The sequence below is a fragment of the Sminthopsis crassicaudata genome, chromosome 1 (genome assembly GCF_048593235.1).
Source record: "Sminthopsis crassicaudata isolate SCR6 chromosome 1, ASM4859323v1, whole genome shotgun sequence".
NCBI classification, from domain to species: domain Eukaryota; kingdom Metazoa; phylum Chordata; class Mammalia; order Dasyuromorphia; family Dasyuridae; genus Sminthopsis; species Sminthopsis crassicaudata.
Genome location: NC_133617.1, coordinates 134,595,345 through 134,613,886, shown reverse-complemented (window position 1 = coordinate 134,613,886; position 18,542 = coordinate 134,595,345). Strand labels below are relative to the sequence as shown.

The 18,542-nt window shown below is 33.0% G+C and overlaps 1 protein-coding gene across 2 annotated transcripts in view; it reads left to right on the top strand.

The window, feature by feature from the left end:
• The window catches only part of ZFPM2 (zinc finger protein, FOG family member 2), a 541,649-nt gene that overhangs the window by 80,745 nt on the left and 442,362 nt on the right, over nucleotides 1–18,542 (top strand). The window lies entirely within an intron of this gene.

Below are 18,542 nucleotides of genomic sequence, written 5' to 3'. Positions count from 1 at the left end.
AAATAGAAAATGTCAATATATTTTCTTGAGATATAAATCTATGTATGCAAGAATTTTTTGGTGATTATAAGAACTTAGATTAAAAATATTTTGACCAACTGGTAATCAGGAGAATGACTAATTCAAATATTGACTTTTGTTGGTTGAACTGATTTTAGTAGGAACTAAAAAGTTTGGATTAAAATACATGTAAAGTAATATTAATTTTCTTTTTAAATGACAGTACAGCAATATCTTTTCATTTCAGTATTTAAAATGAAGAATGAGAAATCTAAACTCTCCTAGGTAGACTCAGTAAACAATATTTATTGAGTGTCTGCTATGCCTTCTACTATTCTAGATTCTATGTTATATAAAACATAGATTCTTTGTCAATAAAGTGAGTTTACATCTAACTGACTTGGAGCTCAGCCTTTATTTTTAATCTTTAGTCTTTAAATCTTTCTGTGTCATTCATTCTTTTCTTTCTATAAGATGGTAATGAATTTTATAATTTAAGAATATTTATTTATCTATTATATAATATTCATTAATATAAAAATGTTCCTATTTGTTACTATATATTGCCCTTCAATTCAAGAAAAAAATAGTATAAGCAATCTGGTTTAAGTTAGAAATGAATTAAATCTTCAGTCTTTTGTTTAATCATGTAGTCTGTTTTATTAACCTGAATAACTGCAGGTTGGTAAATTTCCATAGCCTAATTTGGTGGGACTTATCCATTAAGACTGTATTACCTATTAATTGAGTTCCTAAATACTCTTGTTGACTAAAAAGTCTCCTAGTTAGACTCACAGAAGGTGAAAGCTTTTTTATCTTCTATACTAACATAAAACCATTGGCTTAATTTTTTTGTCTTGAATAGATTCAAAATTCAAATATTCTGTCTGAAACAGTTGTTCTTCCAAAGTCCAAGGCATATATTAATTCTTTATTCTTAAAAAACCATGATTTTGTAATAGAGAAAAGAGATTGTGGTTTTCTTTTCTTCCTACCACTATGAAGAACTCTAATTTCTCTTACCTGAGGCAATCTACTTATGGAGACTGGAACTGTGTATATAACAGTTTTATTAATTTTTGTATTTTTTTTGATGCCTATCACAATAATGTACAACTACTAGTTGCTCACTAATTGCTTATTGAGTTGAATTGAATTGTCAACACTTTTTCTTATAATTTGGAGTCAGTAGATTAATTACACATCTCACAAGAAGTTATAAAAATTAATACCCATGAGGAATCTACACAAAAGAAGTATTTTTCCTCAAGTAATACTTCCATTATTAAAACATAATCAAACATGGAAAGGGAAAAATTTCATGACAAATATTCTATCTCACTGAACACTTTATGAAGATAGACAGTTTCCCACCAATTGAGTTATTTAAAGAGAATCTGTATGATTACATATCAGAGATACTTTGAAGGAATTCCAGTTCACATGTGGGTCAGATTAGATAATTTAAGGACCATTCCAATTCAAACATTATGATTCTGAGAATGGAATATCACATACTTTAACAATAAGATTGTATCCACTTTAAAATAGATTTTTTATTTTTTTTATCTGTTGTTTATAGTTTTGGCTTGATGATTATATACTGTTTACTCCCTATGAAGATTATTTTAAAGTGCTCAAATTTGGTTATCAGTTCTTAAGCTCCTCAACCAAACTCAATAAAGTGCATCTTTATTGTCTCTGCCATTAAAAAAAATCCTGGACTCACTCAACTTTTGCATTATACCCTTCCCATTCTCTATAGCCTAGACAAAATGGTCTTATTTTACTGATCTTTACAAATTCTTTATGCCTTTTGTACTGACTTTCTCATACCTGGTAGTATAGTCCTTACTCACCTCACAATCTTCCATTTCCTCCAAGATTCACCAAAAGCAAAAAAGAAAACAATAATTTGTTATTCTGCTCTTTACAAAATGGGATATTTTGCTTCCTATATCTTAAGAAGTATACAAAGGAGATACAAAAGTTTAAGATAGCACTCTATATAGTTGCCCAGAGAAAGGAAAACCAAAGTTCAAATGCACCCATAGATACATTCTAGCTTTATGACCTTGGGTAAATCAATTAACTTCTGTAAGCCTCAATTTCCTTATCTGTGAAATAAGGGTAGTACTATTCCCCATGGTTGTTATGAGGATCAGATGAGATATTGTTCAGGGGTTGAAATTCTTTCAGTGCTATAGAAATAATATTAAATATATTATTACTTTTATATACATTTAATAATATTTTTATTTTATTTTAACTTAATAATTTAAAATACTATTTTTATCAGGGCTTTAATCAATATGCCTGTATTCCGACCCATTACTCAGCCATGTTTTATCCTGGAGCCAAGATCGGGACAAAGAATGCTAATGAGAATCTGTTCAGTGTGAAATGATGGAAAAATTTTCTAAATCTCGCATTTCCCAGGTTGCTCCAAGTAGTTTGTTTGCTTTTTACTGTAGAGTTCTGCCTTTTATGAATGAGTTGCTGATAATTTTAATGGTTATTGAATGTTGACTATCCTTTATTAGTTGTAATTATTCCTTTCCCATCCACTCTGCACTTGGATTGTTCTTCAGATATATAGTCCACAGCCAAGTTCTTATTCTTAATACTTCCCAGCTTGATAGGACCTGCCATAATCTACTCTGTTGCCATAGTCTATGGGAACCAAGCCAATCCATTTTGCTTCAATTCACTAATAATTTATTAAGTTCATACTGTGTCCTACTCACTGTGTTAAGCATTATAGATAGAGAAGGCAAAAATAGAAACAATTCTACTGATGAAAGTGGGGACAATATATCCTTGTATCTTATTCATTTTTTTTTCTTGAGGGTCCTTGCTCTAGAACGAAAGTGACAGTTGTTAATTCATCCAAAAATTGATAGAAACTTCCTTGTTCTCACTGTTATTATTACCCCATCACTGGACTCTGGTTGGGTGTAATTATATTTTGCCACAAACATCCTGCTATGCCTTTGTTTAATTCAACAAAATAAAGTGAACAACAGTGAACTACATGTAAACAAATAGATAATATATATATATGTGTGTGTGTGTTTATATATCTAATATCTATATCTATAATCTATATCTATATATATATGATGTATATACGGAATTGTTGAGGATGATAGCAGAGTACGGTACATCAGCAACTAGAAAGAAATTGGGGGATAGTTTCATTTTGGTTAAGTTGAATTAGGAGGAACCTACAAATGTAAATGTCCAGGAGATAATTGGTTATATGGGATTAAAGTTTAAAAAAAAAGATCAGCATGAGGCATTGGAATAGATCCTTGGTGACCCTTATACATTTTTAAAAATAAAAATGCATTATAACCCTACATACATGATACCTAACATAAAGGCATACCAAGATATTTTGGGGGGAAAATCAATTACATGAGACCAGAGCCCAGTAGTAGGCTAAGGAAAAAAATTAGAAAATATCAATCTGTGGACTGATTCAGTGTCTCCATTTTAATTATGAAGAAATGAAAGCTACTATAAAAGATCCACAAGAATAATTAGTTAAGATGCAAAAATATCAGTCAAGTTGGTGTTAAACATTCAGCCTATACATGCAGCATATAATATTTCCAAGGGCTGACTGACCAAATTAAAATATAATTGGGGAACATTTTTAAATAATTAAATATAACATAGATAATGTTGATATATGATTTTCTAAGTCAATGTGTAGCTGGTATGGAAACTGTTTCTATATGTAATTGATATACATAGGGGATATTTTAGATCTTACTAAGATTAGAGAACAGAGAGAAACATGTTTAGGCACACAAGTTATCAAATGTGCAGAGCTATGTAATTTATCTATAATAATTCCTGTTTAAAATTTTAGGTGCAATGAAAACGAATTTGGCAGAAGTGTGAATTTAATGTTGGGTTATTGGCACTGTCCTATCAGACTATATAAACCAATAACTTTGTTCAGAGCAACCCTGGTTTTATTGGTGGCACTTACTATCCTTCAGGGGAGTGTTTCAGACAAGTATTAAATCAATAACTAATAGGATGATCCCTCAAAATTTTTATGGTACCTATATTTTTCTTGTGTTGAAGTCTAGCAGGTTACCTTGGATTTTAGAATTAGCAGAATGCATTGATTGCTGATATTGATAATCCACATTAGATTGCAGGCTCCTCAAATGTAACTTTCTAATTCCAACACTTAGCATAGTGCCTGGTACACAGTTAATGTTTATTTACTAGCACACTGATATTGTGTACTCTTGGATTCTGGACTAGCTACTAACAGCTAATACAGCTACTAACTATATCTGGACCTATTCATATATAGTTGGTGAGGCTAGAATTAGAAAGTAATGTCAGATTACTTATCTATTTAAAGTATTTTTTCTTAAGCCAAATGATGAACCTAATTACTATCATGTACTTTCTTTGTTCCTTAAAGTGCTGCTGAACAAAGTTAAAGGAAATCGTGTAAGTGTAATGTCTACTACAAATTTATGTTGCCTAATCTCAGAAAGCTGGACCCTCACTGCAACAAAGCAATCATTTACTTTTTCATTATTGTATTATCTTACTCTTCATAGTGGTTGTTACAAATATCTTTGTCCCCCTTCAGGCTTCCTATGGTTTTCTGGTTTTCTCCTACATCTACCATCTCAGTGAAAGACCTTCATACTTCACCAAAAATGGATATAAGCTCTTTTTTTTTCTCTTTTCATTGCAACTCATTCAGAATCTTTCCCTATTATCTTCTCTTTCTATTTTCCCTCAACTGAAAAGGTGAGCCTTCCTCCTTGCCAAATCCTAAGCCTCTCCATATTTTCCAGAATTCCCTATCGGCCATACACTCTAATTTTAAATCATTTTATAGCCACTGGTTTCTTCTCTACTACCTACTATCATGCCTTGTATCCCAGTCCTCCCTCTTATCCACCAAAAAAAAACAACATCAACAGTAAACTTGAAAAAAACTAAACAAGCACAAAATCTCCTTTGGTCCTACCATTTCTTCAAGCTACTTTTATCTCTCTTCCCTTTAAGACTAAATTCCTTGAGATTACATTTACATTTGGTGCTTCCTCTCAGTCCATTCTAAGTTCTCTGCAATTTGATTCTTAACCTTATCATTCTACTAAAACTACTTTGTATAAAGTTACCAATAATTTCCTAACTGCTAAATTTAATGACATTTTCTCACTCATCCTTTTTTGCCTTCTTGAAACATTTGACATTATTGATCATTTATTTCTCATGAATACCCTCTGCTCTTTATGTTTTTGTGACACACTATAGCTTCCTTGTTCTCCTGTCTTTCTGATTACTTGTCAATCTCTTTTTCTTATTTTTAATGGCATTCCCAGAAACTATAACTCCCCCTGCCCAAGACCATCTTTTCTTTTCTCTCTATACTAAGTTTCTATCTGTACTATCTTACTATAAAAACTATCATGAAATCCCATGGGTTTAATTATTTCTATGCAGATTATTCCCAGATTGCTTTACTCATAGTCTTCTGAGCCCTAGTTTCACATTATCAACTATCTTCAAAATATTTGAAACTGAATATCCCATAGATATCTCAAGGATATATGAAATATTTGGTAAATAACCATATTACTATTATATATTTGCATTTATTATTTTATTAAAGTTGTTCATTTCTTTCATTTCCTACCTATTGTAGATTTTTTTCATACCTAATAAAATGTGTGAGAAAGTTTACATGTTGTACCTTTATAGTGTAATAGAAGGTTCCTGAGGCAGGAGTTGGCTTCTTTTTCTTGTTTTAATTTGGCTTATTATAATATTATAATTATCATTTCAATCACAGATCATCTAGCACAGCAACTTGTCCATAATAGACATTTAGTAAATGTTTGCTAGCTTGATTTGGATTGTTGAATCCAACAATGAGGAGAATATTCATGTAAATAAAGGTACAGATATTTTGAATTGTCAAAGCAATTACATAATCTAGAATCCATTCCTTCTATAACTAAATGAAATCTCACCAGAATTGGGCCTAGAAAGATTAAGACATCTAAGTGGCCCTATGACTAGAACCTTGTAGAGAAGACTTAAATTCAAATATGGTCTCAGATACTTCCTGTCTCCGAGATCATAGCAAATCATATAAACTCCTACCTGCCTCAGTTTCCTCAAATATAAATTGAGGATAAGAATAGCACCTATCTTCCATAGCTATGATGAGAGTCAAATAAGATAATATTTTGAAGTTCCTAATGTTAGTGCCTGGTACACAGAATGTGCTATATAAATGATAACTATTATAATTATTGTTAAAAGGCAAGAATGGGCTAGATTGCCTTTGGAAAACTGCTGGAGACTGTTCCTCCACTATAAACCCAGGATTCTCATTCTTTCACTGCACCTTCCTTACCTTTGTATACATGTGTATTGATATGCTCAAAATATTTTCTGATTTTGTATTCAATATGTCTTCTCCCAAAGAACATGTGTTAATGGTAGAACTGACATATGCAGGGGACCCTGATGGTTGTGTTCAACTAGCAAAGGCTTGTGTGACAATATTATGAATCTCAATTAATTTCATTGATTTGGTAACTTTATTCAAATATTTCTACTTTCTGTCTGTGAATGCAATCCTATTAGTTCATAATTTATACATTTAAGAAATATATCATTCTTTATTCCTTGGTTAAAATGTTCTCTTTGGCATATACTGAGATGGATTTAGTTTTGAAATGGTGGCTGAAAGACCTCTGTGTACAATTTTGATTTTTTTAAGTTAAATCACAAAAAATTGATAATTACTTATTTTGAATCTATAGTTCTTCTGGGAAACTGGGTATTTCATGCAACATTCTAAAATCTCAAAGGTGTTCCCCTCTAGGATAAATGTTATGCTGCCTGACAAAAGAATGTAAATCCCAAACTGAAAAGTGCATGAACATCTATCTCCATGTGGGCTATGGCCACACAATTCCCATTAGCATTAACTTGGCACTGATTTCTAGTCTTACAAACAGTGAAGAACATGCCCTTTTCCATCCTTGAGGCAATCCTTGGAAAGGGTGCGGCCTCACTTAGCTTGTCTTCTGAGCATTTTTTAATATTTTGTCGGCTACTGCATTTCTATGCTTCTCAGGTTTTGTTTTGTTTTGTTTGTTTGATTAAATACAGTTTATCCTTATGAATGAAGGAGGATTTGGAAGTTATAAAACAGGTGGCTCCTTTATTTGTTCCAATACCTGTTATCCCCCTATGATTTTTTAAAATTATGTTCTTGGCAAGTCTCCTTTGTTTTTTTCTATCCTTTGGAATCTCTGGATATTTGGGACCATGACTGAAACTTTGTAATTTGGTCTAAATCATAAATAAAAGAGGAGTAAGGAAGGCAAAGCAACTTCAGCATGTTTCCAATGGGTCTGCTCCAGCCTATTACAATGACTTACATATCTCCATTAGACAGAAACAGGAGTTTCAGTAAGAATATATCCAGGACAGGACCAAATGGGCCCTCTGAAAAAACTACCCTGATGCTGTTTGGCTCATTCCTTTTGGGCTTCCAATTTTGTACTTCCCTTCAGTGTTTCCTAAGGAGGAGAGAGAGAGAGAGAGAGAGAGAGAGAGAGAGAGAGAGAGAGAGAGAGAGAGAGAGAGAGAGAGAGAGAGAGAGAGAGAGAGAGACTCCTTTATCTAAAATGGAAGTTTATTTTACTCTTCATGGAACAAAGGTTTATCTTTGACGTTTGTTATGTGTGCTCTTTGTGACCAATCTGACTTCCTGATATCTAGAAGCAGTCATGTAAATGAGAAAGGGAAATTTAGATACTCTTAGCACACTTACAGTTGATTGATCCATAGAAGTAAAAACCTTCATTTGCACCTTCAAAATGACAAATACCCAAATTACAAGTTATCAAGGCCTCTCTGTTTGGGGATTTTTCAGTTTTATATATCTCAACATTCTTTAAAAACTTTTTTTCTTCCTAGAAACTACCAGGTCTTTTCTCATACCTCAAATCTTGGTTTATTTTTATATCTATACATCCTCATCTTTCTTAATTATCAAGGCTGATATTATTAGTTTATTCAATCCCTGATGTTTATGTATAAGTGTGCAAAACAGATCATATATTTTAAATAATTTTGAAAATAATCTCTGAACAATTAATTTCCTTGTAAATTATATTTTATAAAAGAGCTTCAAAGTCTAATGATTTCAAAGGTCTTGTCTGGCATCCCATTGCAAAAATTGCTTCAAAGGGAGAGGGTAAGATAAAGGGGGGGAACAAAACAAAAACCAATCATGACAAATATATCCCAAACACTCAAAAATTTTTTGTTTATTTTGTATGGGCAGTAGTTAAGACTGTCAAACCCAGAGTCAGGAAGATTTATCTTTGTAAGTTCAAATCCAATCTCAGACACTTATTATCTATGTTACTCTGAAGAAGTCACTTATCCTTACCTCAATTCTTTATATATAAAATGAACTGGAGGAAGAAATAGCAAATATTCTAATATCTTTGACAAGCAAACTCCAAATGAAGTAATGAAATTGGACACAACTAAAAACAACTGAATAACAAATCTCCCAATGTCAGAAGGTATTGTAGTTCTATCATTGTCCAAATCAAACTGATCCAAGATGAAAAAAAAAAAAAAAAAAAAAAAAGAACTAGTTAGTAGTTTCTTTGACGTGCCTTGATATGTAAATTTTGCATAAGATGCTGTTGCTGCTGTCTTTTCTGTTCAAGATGATTTTTGATCAAGTTAAGAGTTTTGGTTGTTTCTTCTTGTTAGGAATATAGATTATTGACTTCAATATCTTTCGATATCTGCTTGTGATAGATGCTTTTTAAAAATATCCTGAATGAATTCTGATTATTGTACTGTGGACTAAAGGTGGTTTCCCTAGTGTAAATTTTGAGAAAAAGGATATATATTTTATATGTCACATTTGAGGTTGCATGTTGGATGAAGAGATTAGTTATAGGCTCATGGGATACAATAAATCAGGTTAGTGATTTTCAGTATAAAATTGAAATAAGACATGTCAACTATTTCAGATATTGGAAAAAGACATATGCAACTGATTTTATAAAAGTGCAAATATCTTTTGTTAGCATACATATAGCTTTCTTGTGCTTTATGTCATTTGTGAGGACAAAAAAGGTTTCTCATTGGCAAAAGCAGGTATTTTTTGCTGTTGTTATTATACTTTTTTTTTTAAATAGTTACCCAAACTAGAAATTCATTATTCTCTTTCAGGGGTGGTAAGGATATGAAACAGACTCATGTGCATTTGTTATTAAAAAAAATTCTAAGCTTCCCTCTGCTAAATAATCTGTATTATTAATTATGCTGCAATTAAATGTTGCTGGTGACATTAGAACATGGTAGTTTTCAATTGAAATTATGATGATTAAACATAAATGTTGGTATTAATTACAAATTACTTGGGAGGTAATGCAAATGAAACACAAAATAATGAATTGTAGCAGTACATTAAGCTCTGAACAAAACTGCCATCAAAACCCAGTCTCTTAGACCACTACTCCAGTTCCTCCTGTCTTTGAAATGGCATTTGTGTTGTATCTTTCTTTTGCACAGTTTATCAGTGATCCTCATTCTTAGAGATCTCTCCTATTCCAGTAATCATATGTATGATGTACATGATGTATATACATCCATTGGGACACATGAAGATTTGAGTTCCAATCCTGATCCAAACATTTGGCAGCTGTGTTACCCTAAGCCAGTTATAAAGATTATTTGCGCCTGTAAAGTTGGTATTGACTTAGCTCTAAATCTATTATGCTGTGATCCACTACAAATAACTAAAACACAGGAGAGAATGAACCATTTTAGTTATGGAATGCTACAAATTAATGGCATTATATTATAGTTATTGAGTCTACAAAAAGGTTATCATTTGTGAAAGGGAAATTTCAAATGCAATAAAACTCAGAAAAGTTTGTCCTTATATAATTTTAATAGTACCACCACATCTTTAAGTGCATAAAATGCCATCTTAAAATTGCTAATTGTTTAACAAATAATGTTTATGACTCTAGGCAGTGCAATTATATAGCTTCTGACAGGCTGTATAGCAAGTTTTTTTTTTTTTATATTTCTCAGTATATTGCTTACGATCATCATTATAAATGTAAACATATTATTGTGGTATTACATGCCTTTTAAAAAACATATTCTTACAATAAAAGCAGTTGTTACAAATATTCAATGAGGCAACTTAACAAAGATAATTCTTAAAAGTACATGAAATAACTGACATTTGTGTCATCAGTATTACTAATCCATAAGTATTGATGTTTTTCCTCTGATGACTTTTGTGTCAAAGCTTTGGGTTCTCTCTGAAATATCATGCTACACAACAGATTCTAACTCATGATTTGTTGATACAATAGAGTATGAGGTTAGAGGTCTCTTCTCTCCTTAGTAAACAGCAGCTTCTGTGTTTTTCCTTCTCACCCATAACTGGAGCCATTAAGCCTAATATATCAAAGAAAGAAGAAATTGGCTAATGCTGTTTCACTATCTGTGAACACACAGCATGAAGAAATGAAATTTAATGGATGTAAATGACACTGTTATGCGAAGCAAACTACCAAATATTCTTAACGGATGTCAAATTCAAGCAACCATATTCAAACTGGTTCCATAGATAACTCAATAAGAAACTCTGATATTTTGATGATCAATGATTTTATCAGTAGAAATATCCCTTCAACAGTGCAGATCACAGCCTTCTATGTCCCCTCATATATAATTCTCATACACATATTTCAGTATTTCCATTAAAAATTCCTTCCCCTTCCCCAAAATAAATAAATAAACCCGACTCAAGGCCTTCTGACTCATTTAATATCCCCAGAGCTACCAGTGTTTCACTTGGATACTTTATTTGCCATCTTTCATTGCTATTATTTGGACAATTTGACCCATTTTCTGATTATACCCTTAGTAATGGTAATATACAGTCAATTTATGGTTACTATGTATCTTTTCACTGCCCTTTGCTTAAACTGTAATTCTGATTCTTATTAAAAATGCAAAATGATTCTCAGTCCTATGTGGTCCCATGATTCTTCTTCAGTGATAATAAGAAAGATCAGAAAGGGAAAGAGAGGATGTTAAGCTTCATTATAGGAAAAAATGTTGTGCAATATCATGCAGTTTGCTCTAAGTCATTTCTCTGTAAACATCAATTATTACAATTAAGAATATAGCAATAAGCACAAATATCTCTGAGTAGTCAAAATAAATGACAGGAAATATATACTTGAGCTGCTCATTCATATTATTTATAGAAGGGGTCCTTAAATAAGGGCCTCTATAGTCTGCTATAGCTAGATCTGATATAATAAAAAAGAAGAGTAGACCTTATGTGCTTAGTTTTTTGATTAGTCTGAAATGTAAGCAAAGGATATTACTCTCCAGTTCCTGGTCCCATAGCTCCTTAGAGTACAATTTTTTTCTTTATACCTGAGTGATGGAAGACTTTTCAGATTTTATGTATTACCTCTGAAAAATATTAGTTATTTACATCAATCCATTACTACATACTTTGTACATATCTTCTCTCCCTTTAGAATAAACACTGTGCCAGGCCTTATGATTAAATAAAAGAAAGACAATCTCTTTCCTCAAGAAGCTCATAATCTAATGAGAGAGACAGCAAAACTAGCAAATATATGCAAAGTAAGCTATATGCAGGAAAGATAGGAGATAATTAACAGAGAAATGGCATCCTGTACAAGATTTTTGTTGGGAGTGAAAGCAAGCCTGGGAAGTCAGTAGATAAATTTGAGAAGGGAAACTGTTCCAGACATGGAGAACAGTCAGAAAAAAATGTTTAGATTTAAGAAAGACAGTGTCAAGGTGACTGGATCACAAAAATACATGTTGAGCAATAAAGTGTAAGAAGGATGGAAAGGCAGAGGGAGATCAGGTTAAGGAGAAATTTTGAATGCCAAACAGAGGACTTTATATTTACTTCTAAGGTAATAGGAAGCCACTGGAGTTTGTTGAATGGGAGGTAAGGAGGAGAAGGAAAAATAATTGGATTCTCCCTTTAAAAATAAATCTTTGTAGTGACTGAATTGAGAATGGACTGGAGTGGAGAAAAATTTGAAACAGACTTACCATCAGCCTATGTCAGTGATTGAGGCATGAAGTGATGAGGGCCTTTAGTGGTATCAGAGGAGAGAAGATGTTGAAAAGATCAAATCAACAGCAGAGAGGGGAGTTTGGGGACTGAGTGTGGATCACAACATAGTATTTTCACTTTTTAATTGTTGTTTGTATTTTATTTTATTTATCACTTTTCCCTTTTGATTTGATTTTTCTTATGCAGAATAATTGTAAAAATATGTATAGAAGAATTGCATATGTTTAATATATATTGAATTACTTGCCATTTAGGAGAGGAGATGGGGAGAAGGGAAGGAAAAATTTTAGAACACAAGATTTTGCCGGCGTGAATGCTGAAAATTTTCTATGCATCTGTTTTGAAAATAAAAAGCTTTAACAAAAAAAATTTTTAAAAGCTAACAACAAATTAAATAGCAAACTTTTTTTAATACTCTAATCTAAATTATTAGTCTTCTCCCTTGCTGAATCAAAAGGAACCTCCTAACTCACCCTATTTACTTTAGTTTGACACATAATTCTAAGAAATTTGTTTATTTGATTTCCCAGCACTTGTTGAATATTTAAGCAACAAGTTAGAAGAGTGGAATTTGTTTGCAGATAATAAGTAGGTGATGATTGTTAGAGGAATGAAATTATAATTTAATAGTCTGAGAATGCAAAAGAAAATATTTTAAAGTATCTCTAAACTCATGTTTACAGATTTTAGAGAATTTGTTATTCATTTAGATTATTGGGGGATTTGAATCTTGTGTTGCTTTAGCTCTATTTTGGGGGTTTCCTTATAAAGTTACTAAAGGAATTTAGATAATTCTGAGTAACTTCCGGGAGTCCTCGGTGTTCAATTTATTTCTTGAGCTATCATCTGGTTCTTAAGATGTGCTATATTCACCCCCCCCAGAAAAGCCTGGGTAATGTTTATATTTGAGGGAAAGAGTCTTATGCTTTAACAATGGAAATCATAGGGGCAACTAGGTAGCACAGTGGATAGAGCACCAGCTCTGAAGTCAGGAGGACCTAAGTTCAAATCTGTTCTCAGACACTTAACACTTCCTATCTCAGATAGCTGTGTGACCCTGGGTAAGTCACTTAACCCCAATTGCCTCAGCAAAAACAAACAAATAAACAAAATAAAATGGAAACCAGTTCCTGAAGTCTCCCCAATCTTTATATCTGTTGCAGCACCAGGAAGTTCTAAGGAATAAGTAGGTGATGGAATTCTCCCATATTGTTTTTCCTTTGTGCTTTATGTTGGGGCTCCAAAATCTTCCAGTCATTCAGAGAACTTTTTTGCATACAAAATGACAGGGATTAAAATTATGGGTAATGCAAAATGCAATATTTTTTTTAAAATGGAAGACAAACATTTTTGTCCTTTGAGACCATGGAGGAATGAAGCAAAGGAAAGGAAATAGTGAATCATGAGCTCAATTTCATGACTAGATAATGGAGAGCAAAGTCTCAGTCTTTCATAAAGACCTACTGAGCCCAAGGACTTTCCCACATTGGGGAAAATGTTCTCTCATCCTCTAGTCCATCACTTTCCATAAGTGACCAAAACTGTGACTCTTATTTCTTCTCCAGAATACTTAGAGCATAGAGCATAGAAAGTTGGTCTGAGTATATAGCAAGGGAAGCAAAATAAAGTAGGGTAGTAAGGATAATATAGTTAATAGCATGACATCAGTATCACAGTCTAAGGCTGAATTTGAACTCACATCTTCTTGAATCCCTGTGCTCTATTCATTGTATCACCTATCTACCCTATAAATAATTTATTACATACTTATTATAAGGATTATAAGTATTTTGTTACATGCTTACTTTGTGTGTGTGTGGGGGTGGAGAAGCAGCTAGGAAGTGCAGTGTATAAAGTGATGAACTGGGAACCAGTAAGACTTATTTTCATGAGTTCAAATCCAGCCACAGATTCTTTCTAATTGTGTGACACTGGCTGTGAATGAGTTGGAGAAATAATCGTTTCAGTATCTTTGCTAAGAAAACCCCAAATTGAGTCAGACAACTGAATCCGCAACAACAAAAAATGTTCAGAGAAGGTGCTAAGTACTTGGGAGACGAAGAGAATGGGGGATGGTCCTATCACTCAATTAGTGCATATCATAATTGGCAATACAAGATTGTAACCATGATATTCATACAAGAGAGAAATGGAAGTATAAATAGAAGGTAATAGCAAAGGTGAAGGGAGGAGGAAAAAACTGTTAAGGACCTTTTGAAGAAGGTGACATTTGGGTTGAGACTTGAAGGAAACCAGCTAATTGAAATTAGCTTCACTGATCCTTGAACATTGAGGAATATCTTGCTCTTTTTAGTCATTATAACAGTACAGACCTGAAAGAACTGTCAGTACTCTTATGCTACTCTCAGAATGAGAAGTCTGTTCTAGAAGGTGTGAGTTGCCTTAAGTATCATATCAGAGGCAAATGTATACAACTTACAGATGGTTTCTTTAAAAATTATCCAAAGGATGTTGCAAGGAAACAAAAGGTTAGGGACAAAGCAAGACTGGTGAGAAATACTGAAAAAGTTTCTCAGTGGTCTTTTTGAACAATTAAAAAATAGAAATAATTTCATCTTCCATTAAAATAAGAATTATTCATATTTTAATAATGATTTATTGCATGTCTCTTCTCCCTCATGCCTTCCTTTTCAGGTCTCACTTTGTGATTTAATTTAATAAATATTTATTAGTCACTTCCAAGATCTTCATCCTCAGCTTCACCCTCACTCCTACAATCCAGAGAAGTTTTAAGGAACTCTCCATAGCATGCATCTGTCTCTTATGTGATATCCCAATGTTAACATATTCTCAAGACAAAGTTCTAGACTCTGTAGATAAAAAAGACAGTGGTGGTGGAGTTACAACATGTGTAGAGAGAAATAAAAATGAAAAAATAAAGTTAGGAGAGAGAAAGAGCATCAACCATTGGAGATGATCCAAAAGTATTTAAAGAAAAATGCATCTGTGCTGATGTTTGAAGGCAAAGATGATTTTTAGAGCAGAAGATGAGATAAAGAAAAGGAAGAAGCTATGGAAAATGGTTTGTGTATAGATGCATAGAGTATGGAGTGTTGAATTTGGAAATAACCAGTCGACTAATTTGGATTAAATCTAGAGTGTATGAAGACGAATGATATGAGATAGCTTGCAGCCAAATATAGAAAAACTTTAAATGTCAGGTGAAATAATTTTTTTATTCTAATGTTTTTTGTGTTGTCTAATTCACTAATTATTTATTTAGAGTCAGTCTCCTATTAGATAGATTAGGGAAGGGCTTTGCATTAAAATGTACTCTGCAAACAGCAGACATCTACTTAAAACTTGTTTCTGCATTCTATGGGTACAGTATATGCATTTTAGCTGTATTTCTTAGAAATGATTAATTTTCATTCATTAGGGAAGAAGCCATCAGGGAATTTCCTTCCCATGTATAAATGCAAAAATATTTATAGCCAATTTTAGACTGGATGCATATTTTCTGGAGGTAGGGTGAAGGGTTTTTGGATACAAAGGCTTGGTAGCTGTGTGCCACAAGAGGAGAATTCATTTATTTGAGTTCTCCACCTTTTGGCTGACCCTATAACTTTTGACTGTAAAGGTGTTTGCTTTTATTCTGTGTGGGCTTTGTCCACAAAGGTGAAGGATATTTTCTTTTTAAGGGAACCCTTAGATTCTTCCTCTAGGTTATGACTGCTGGAACAGTGGGGATAAACTTTGCTTTGTTATCACTGGCACCCTACCTGTCCATGGAATTCTCAGGAGGGTAAGTGTGCTTCTTAAAAAATATAGCCATATTGAGTACTTCTGTGTCTTTCGACAGGCTTTTAATGTGCTAGTATAAAGTAAAAGTCTTTCTGAAGATATGGTTTATAGGAAACTGCTTTCTGGGGCCTCTTGAGATGTCCTCAAGTACTGAGTTGAGGGACCTTTATGGCAATTTAATGACAACATATAACACTTGTTATAAAATGCCTTTTTGATATGTATCCCAAGGCATCTTGCAATTAAGAGGTTTGGGGGTGAGCAGGTGCTTTTTTTGTTTCATTCCACTCTCCCAGTTCCTCCTCATCTTCTCATCATATTGCAACTGTCAGTGTGTGGAGTTCCTTGTTAGTTTTTGAGAAGTAGAGAATTGCATTAATGCCAGATTGGAAATTCAGAAAATTGGACAAATATCTGTGAAATTAGGCAAATTCTTACAAAATATTCATTCCATCAAAGAAGCAGGATAAACAACAATGGCCTGTTTTGTGTGAGGTTAACCCCTCCCCATCTTGTGTAAATGAAAATGTATGCAGGACTGTACAGGTTCACAGAGAATATTCACCATTGTTTACTGTGTCAAACCCCAAGAAAGGGCCAAATGGGCATTATGCCAGGAGCAGAAGGGCCACACCTATTTATGAAAAGTGGAACAGATTGCTGTAGCGGCCCTCACCTTGACTGTGTGATTTAAGGTGCTGGTACTGCAAAGACATGCAGTTTTTGAGAGCAGCTTATCTCTAGGCTAAAGATGACAGTGTCCCAGCCAGTGATGAACTTCCCAGCTGCTGTGCTGAACTACATAGCCCTCCCAAGTCTGAGTTTATGAAAGGTGGTGGGATGTGTGAAGGAGAACATCAGATACCTTTGCTATTAAAGGCTCTAGTTCTTCTGGATGTACAAATTGCATTTGTAGTTCTGATTGGAAAAAAGTAAATTTTCTTCTCCTTTAACTTTCTACACTGATATAAGGAATCATCTTGACTCTGAGATCTTTAGCAATGAGCCCATTACTTTATTCCCCCTTCCAAAAACTTGAAATGTTGAAATTTCAGGATCTATGGTGGTATATATTATATACACAAACACATATGCACATATATATATATATATATTTATATGTATATTCATATGTGTACAAAGTACACAGAATGGTAATGTTTCACAGTGGATAGAGATTTAACTTTGGAGCTAGTAAAAACTAGATTTAAATTCTGCCTCTGACCGATAGACATGTACTTATGGTGTAACTTTATACAAACCCTTTCACCTCTCAATGCTTTAGGCATCTTGTTAAACTATATAGTTCAGAAAGAAAATGACAGTTGCATTTCATTGGTGGGGAAAGTTTCCTTATCTAAAAGTATCTTATGCCAATGAAATCACATATTCAGTTCTTATTCCCTATGTAAAATAAAAACAAAATTATTTTGCATGAAAAATAAGGATGCTAGTATAGAAGTGCAACTGCTCTAATGGATCTGAAGTTTGAGCTGTCCCTTGAATGGATCTGACATTATGGGATGCAGAAGTGAATAGAACATTTTGAACATTAAGGGATAGCCTGAATGAGGGTTCACAAGTAGGCAATAGGCTATCTAGTAAGAAGAATAGCAGATATTCCCTCAATACAATGAAATTGAAGTATAATTTTTATTCATTTTTAATGTGAAGAATTTTCATATTAATGAGGTCCTGATAATGGAATGGTGACACTGAGGGATGTTGGTTTACAGGCTGTATAATAGCAATGGTTACATGTTTGGAGCTGAGCTTTTGTTCTGTGTTCATGGTATTTTTGTGTGTTTTGAGAAGCAATGTACTGCTGTAAAAGGTAGTTAGCCATTGCATAAGTAGAAATAGTACCCTCAATGATTTCTATCAAGTGTAACATTCACAGCCCACTAAAGCAGGAGAACTGTGGTACCCTGTAATGACAGAGGGGGTAATAAAGGCAGAAACTATAAACAAAACAAGCCATACCAAAAAACCTGTTAAAAAGCTAAAGATTGAAAGTGATAGGCAATGAAAGAAAAATGATTATCTGAACTTTTAGAGGAGCTTTCTGGTAAGTGAAGAAGTCAGATTTAGGGTATCTTAGTTTAAAAAACTTAGGTGAAACTTTTCTTCTTTTCCTTTTTTTTTTTTTTTCTTTTCTTTATCTTCTTTATTTTCTTTCTTTTTTTTTTTTTTTGGAAAGTTATTCTCACAAACATTTGTACTCATTCACCTATGATTTTAAATTTTAGCATTGTGTTGTAGCTTATTATTTCACATAAGGTTAAGAAATGAATTCTGATTTTACTTATTTATTTAATTTTTTAGTTGTGCTTTTGTTTATCACTCTTACTTCATGATTGGATAGGAAATCATTTAGGCAGAGTGCTTCATGAGAACATGAGTGTTCATTGTTTAGCTGCATTTTAAAATAATGCCCACATTATAAAGCCATTGTCTTTCATTCTTATTTTAGTGTAAAGTTCAAAGTAGTTGTATGGTTTTTTTTCCTGCCATCTCATTGACTTTCTATTTGTTTTTGAGTATCCTTGAAAAAAACATACTTTTCCTAATTTTTTTCTTTATG